We start from the raw sequence: 6489 nt of genomic DNA on the forward strand, positions 1-6489 counted from the left end.
ATTAGAAAGAGCCTGCCTGGGTCCAGGACACAAGGCATTTCTAATCCAATTCCTCTATTCTTCCCAGAGCTGTGCAAAAGAGCACCAGCCAGGGAATCAGAAAGCAGGGATTCCGGTCCCGGCTCAGCCACTATTTATGGCCCACTGTGTTTCAGAACAAATTTAAAGTCACTTTTCAGTCTCTTTTTCTCATACATAGAATGTGGGTTAAAACATAAGGACTACATGGCAGGGGCAGTGGAGGAGAAGCTGAAGAATCTTCTCTAGAAGTCTTTTAAAATAGGGCAGAGATATTTATTTGTTTGAGATTAAGTAGTTGAAATTTCCATCTTTTATTCCTAAGGCCATGAGAAATTGTATCATAATCACAGAGCTAGGTAAGAAGGTATCGGTGGTATAAAACAGAAGGCAGCCATAAAGTAAAAATTGTTCCGATTTCATGGAACTTATTTCCATAAGTTTCTGAGGAATAGTAAAGTCTTTCATTATATTCAGCTGGGTTGGGGCAGGTCTATATTAGGTCAATAATGCAATTCTAGGCTCCTAAAATTATATGGTTTGTTTTCAGAATCAAAAAGTGATTTAAAAAAAGAATACCTGAATAGGTCACTGAAAAATGGTTATAGTTTCTTTTCTGAACCATTTAGGAGAAATGGCTAAGACAATTACCTATCTGAAAACTGGATGATTGCTAAGGCCTCTTCTGTTTCTATTTTAAATAAGAAATGAGCTGTAAGCTGCCATTTGTACTGGTAACAAGAGTATATTAATACAAAACAGTCAAGCATTTGTGATATAAATAAATAAATAATTCCCCAAAAAAAGAAAAAAAGAAAAACTCATATGAGTTTAGCATGAGTCTAATCTGATTTTCCTGGGATGGGACCTCTCTGGACAGTTCCGAGCTCATGTAACAGGAAATTCCCAGTCAGGAGTCAAACTATCCCCTGCTCCTCAAAGATAGGCTCCCAGCAGCCTTATTTGTAGGGAGTGACTTTCTCTTAGGTTACAGATGGCAGGGTAGACATCCGACTTAAATCAAGATCCTTTCCTCTAGGAATTTGGAACAGGATGAGACAGTCCAGTAGTCTTATCATGTGTGGGAATGAAAATATATAAATTTAGCAGCTAAGTGGTAGCCACAGTCTGTCATTATATTAGGATACATTTGAGAAGTAAAGGCAGTTAGTATGCTGAGAGATAGAAAAAGAAATAGACACAAGGAGAGAAGAAAGGGGAAGACAAAGTACTTCCTGGTATCTGGGGCTTTCTGGTTCTACATTCTGGTTTCCCTAGTTTCCAGAAGCCCAAAACATTCCAGCCTTTAGATTCCTTGAAGTACTCCTGTATCTTTTCACTTGCAACCAGAGATGCTCAACTAATACATCAACCATACATGGAACTCATCACTTTCCTGGCGATGGATCTGAACACTCACAGTCAGCTAGTTTAACTTCTCTTCTCCATAAACCAGATGCCACTGCTGAAGAAATCTGTAAACATGAGTCCAGAAAGCTAAAAAGAAATTATTCAAGTGTTTTGTTTGGAAGTCCAAGGCCTAGGTCAACTCCTTGGTGAGAGTTCTTTCAGCTTTCAAGAAGTTTAGAGTAGAAACTTAGGTTAGAAATTGTATTCAGCCACTTATACTTCAGAGGGGCTAAGAGAAACAAATCTTAATTAAGCAAGAATAATCACTAAACAAGATTAACTATGGACATCTAAGAAGAATACCTTCAAGATTCTCATTCAGATTGCTACAAGAAAATCAAAGGAAAGTGTAGGAAAAAGAAAGGTAATGCTGCTCACTGTCTGCAGGTCAAGGTTGATACTCGATTATACAGTGGTATTAAATATAAATGGTCACTGTATTATACACTGTCCTCAGCCAAGATTCTTCTTCCTTCCATTAGCATTGATAATTGCAAATGACCATGATTGCAGACATCAATGCCAGTTTATGGAGATGACACCATCGATGTATTTCTTAAACTCAAGTCTTGCCAGCAATGGCTGCCATGTACTAGTAAATGCAGCCAAGCAAAAGTGCTCCCTGCTACCACCAACACAGGTCAATAAAGGCAAGGTGCTGTAGAATTCCTGACCTGATACATGCAAGAAGGGAGGATGCCACTGTTCTGGCTGTGAAGAGAAGCTGTCTTGCTTCTTCTGTTGGCTCACACCACCACATACCAGAACAAGCAAGACACTGACTGAAAACCAGTTATCTAAAACAGAGCAGAATGCTCCTTCAAATGACTCCTACACAACAGAGTGTGCAACAGAAGCCACGTGGGGGCAAATTGGACAGCGAGAACTCTTGGAAAAGGCTAACATTAACTAGAACTGGGATGTGTCTGAGCAGAGCAGTAACACATTTACTACAGATCAAGGAAAGAGAGTTGGACCCTGTGTACAGAAAGGTCAGCTACCAGAGAGGAAGTTGGACATTTAAGGAATTTTGCGAAGCAGGTGAAGCTACTATAACCCATTGAATAAATGAATAAAGCCTGATTATGCCCCTACATCAGAGAAAGCAGCCGTGCATGCTAGGATCAAAATCTTCCGTGATGGTGATGCCAGATTACAAATAAAATAACCTTATCTTTCCTAGTTTGTGGCTCAGGTTGAAACACCTAATTGGTTTAAAGCAAAGTCAGCTAATTCTCCTACAAAATTAACATTGGCACAGGCCTCAATAGCAGTAATAAGCAGTGCTCACACCGGAGGAAAGAATAGTTTCCTAATTCCCAAAGTCTGGCTTCGTCCAGAAAAGTGCTAGGGTAAAGTCATGCCAGGTCAACTTTCCTGCTGCAGATTCAGTCCTCGCAATGAGAGTTCTTGAAGGTTCTTCAGATCAAGAGTAATTTAGGAGAGATTTGGGAGCCAGAGATTTATTTACTCAAGACCAGATTCATATCAAAAAGTCTGACCAAAACTAAACTAGCTCTCAAAGGTGGGTCAGGTGGAATGCTGTGAGTCTTCAGTGTTTTTCCACTTAAGACTGCTGTGTTAAACTTTAGTTACCTTTTTCTGAGAAAGCAATGTGGACAAAAGGGAAATACAAAAGCAACCATATTAACAACTATAATATTTTAAAAGAAATAATATAGTCCTGAAACAATTTCTATCTCCCTTAACTATGCAGGAGAAATTGCCAGATTCATAATGTATACATTTAAAGAAAATACTTTCTTTGCAAATTCTGGGGTGGGAAGGAGAAGGGCCCCTCATTTCCCCTGCTTCTTACCTGATCCCACAGGTAAATAGAGAAAGCGACAGAAATGAAAGCAGAGAAAAAATCCAAGAGAAAAATAATCAAGAAATCACACTCTAACGAGAACAAAATAATATTAAATCTATGTTGACGAACAAAGAAGAAAAAGCACTTTTGGGAAGCCATTTAAATGATGATGGAAATGAAAAGGAACTACCAAGTGAGGCCCTCCCAACTGGTTTTATTTACAATGTCAAGCGCTATTCTCTAAGCAAAACCTGAGACGTCTGCTTTGAGACTTCCACCACTTTGTCTTTGCGCATGGTAGTCCTTTGGCACCTGATCAAAGCATGCAGAAGATGAAACTGACAAAGTCACTTAGAAGTTCATTTTTGTACTCAAGCCCTAGATAAATACAAAGCGAAAGCTAAGTTTTAAGACACAATTCTACACAGAATACTTCAATGTCAAGTTGAAACCAGCAAATTCTGGACCAAAGAAAAATAAGTCTCCTTCTGTAAGTTTTAACACAGAACTTGTATGCACTGTTCTCCAAGTCAAGCCCATGGAAAACCATGAATGATATACATCCAGGTCTTGAGTTAGCAAATAAAAAAGGTCGGAATGTGGGTTTGGTCTTTTCTAAGCTAAAAGAAGGTTCTGAATCAAAGCTGTTCTTATACAAAAGGCTGGAGCTAACTGATGCATTGTCCTCTCCAAACTTCTGGGAGTCCTGGCGACCCTGACTCATTCAGAATATCTACTAAAGAGGCTAAGAAGAAGGAGAGCATCAGCCAAGGTGAGCTAGGTGACTGCTCTAGGAAAGTGGAAACTCTCATAAAGAGAGCTGAGAGGTAGAGAGCTTTGTGAGATCCTGCAGGCCTCATGTCAGTTTTGCACTTGCTCTCACTTCTGTTTGTGGCAGTTTGGCAAAAATCTATAATTAAATTGGGAATAGGAGAAGTCAAAGAGAGCAACAATTCCACTGAAGTGATCCATGAAAAGTTGGTATGCAAAATAGTGGTTTTTACTAAGAGGGAACTATATCCCAGCTCTACAACAGTGGAGTCAAAATGACTTAGATTTCTAGTCAATTGGCCCAGATCTACTGACTCGTGCACTGGTACTCCCACTCGGAGGGAGACCTGGGTATCAAGCAGGTAGGAACAGAACAACAGCCCTCTATGGGAGAAAGCATGATAGATAAGTTCAGAATTTTACATGGGGTGACAGAAGTCTCTCATGAGAGAGACATCATTTACCACACAGCAAATACTCTCAATTTCTCTTACTAACTAAGTAGAATGGGGAGCAAGGGAACTTGGGATTAAAAGTCACACTTTTATCCAAGTATCAATTATATGATTCACTGATAGTGATCTATTACTGGCTTTATAATCCCTTAAAAGTTACTTTCCATCCCAGTTAACCTCCTAAAGCGAGCTCATTTGGGATCATCAAGAAACAGGAATCCAGGAATCTATTTTAAACTGTAAAGCTGATGTCTAAATCTTGATACAAATACTTTCTTTAGGTTTAGGTTTCTTCTTTATAATAATAACTGCTACTACTAAAACCATTTATAGAGTACTACTATGGGCTAGAAACTGTGTTTATATATATATGTGTGTGTGTATATATATATATATATGTATGTATGTATGTATGTATGTATGTATGTATGTATGTATGTATGTATATATAATTGGACTATTAAGGATGAACGATGTGACATCAGTCAAGAGCTATCTTGCAGTACTGCTGTGGTCAGAAGTTAACCATACAGCACAGAGACAGAAGCTAAGAGCTAGACCAGGGATAGCATCTGCTGGCCTAGTTAGTGAACAGAACACAGCTTTCCAATTTAATTCTGGAAGAGAAGTTCTGAGATCACAAGAACATAAAGAGACAGATGCCTTGCGGAATACGCTGGGGGAAGTGAGCAGAAAACATGGGATCATATTTAAAAGAGGCCAGAGGAGGAAAGAGACCAAAGGAAAAATAAAAGTAAAGATTTGGTGCTCCAGATGCCTTAAAAAATAAGACAAGGCCTGCCTAAGGATTAGGCCACCATCAATGACTTGTGTGAGGCTGCCTGGAGAATGAGCTGGGTTTTCTGTCAAACGGATTTAAAATGACTAGGAACTAAACCTTGATAAGTCAGGGTTGTAGTTTTTTGCCAAGAAGGATATACTCTGACACCCAGCCTCTGATTGATAAGAACTACGCTACCAATGCCGAAAACAAAGGAATTCATTTTTAGTAGGGTTCAATTTATGGCTCAAATTTGTAAATGGGGTTCTCTGTAAGCCACAGTTTAGATCTGTCCTCTCTTGGATTTCACCTTTGTGCTTCCCTCTGATGTTTAGATAACGTGGAAATGAGGAAAAGAGGAGTCAGCCACAAGGGGAAGGGCCATGTGATGCCAGGAAGAGGATGTCTCTGCTTTCCATGACCCTACTTCTACAAAACTGCAGTAAGAATTCTGGCCTCTTCCCTGAAAACTCCTGAATACAACCAGACTCCAATCTGCAACAACATAGTCTTGACTGCTGCCGTGTTGCTGTCAGCATATTCTAGCCTTACAAGACTAATGAAAACATTTTTCCTGCTAGACATCAGGACTGGTCTTTAAAAAGTTCAATATTACCCAGTAGCAAAGATTTAAACTAAATTATGGAATTTTAACCTGGGGTCACAGATGGGCTTCAGGGGGTGTCTGTAAACTTTCATCCAATTCTCAAAAGGATCCAAAACCTCTAAAGGTTAAGGACTACTGGGCTAGGTCAACCAGGACCAAAAAGAAAAAGGCAAACATTTTAAAAAGACTGTCAATCAACTACCTTTCAACTACCCACCAATTCTTTTTTTCTTCTCAAATTTCTGTACTTTTTGTTTGTCCACACCTTTATATGAATTTTATCTTACCTTTGATTTTTTTTTTAACAGCATCTGCATAAGCTTTCATTGAGATTTATATTTGAGAATGGTCTCTGAATATATGTATAGTAGATGTCTACTGGTTCTTATACCAGTGAAACAGACAGCAATAGAACGTGATAGACAGTGATTATTAAAATTCAGTTCGGTAACTCTAAGACTCTTAAATTTGTCTATAATACTCAACTAGCTAGTTGGGTAGATCTCTTCTGTGATTAAATAATTTCATTAATACAGTAACAATAAAAATACAATTCTTCAAATAACATCCCATCAGCAAACCATGCGACAGGAAGCCTAGAAATCACAAGCAATGGAATGATGGTGGATGTTAA

General features: G+C 38.8%; 1 protein-coding gene across 1 annotated transcript in view; it reads right to left on the reverse strand.

The window, feature by feature from the left end:
• The window catches only part of SCN8A (sodium voltage-gated channel alpha subunit 8), a 180167-nt gene that overhangs the window by 82559 nt on the left and 91119 nt on the right, over window positions 1-6489 (reverse strand). The window lies entirely within an intron of this gene.

This window comes from Pteropus vampyrus, unplaced genomic scaffold, assembly GCF_000151845.1.
Source record: "Pteropus vampyrus isolate Shadow unplaced genomic scaffold, Pvam_2.0 Scaffold471, whole genome shotgun sequence".
NCBI classification, from domain to species: domain Eukaryota; kingdom Metazoa; phylum Chordata; class Mammalia; order Chiroptera; family Pteropodidae; genus Pteropus; species Pteropus vampyrus.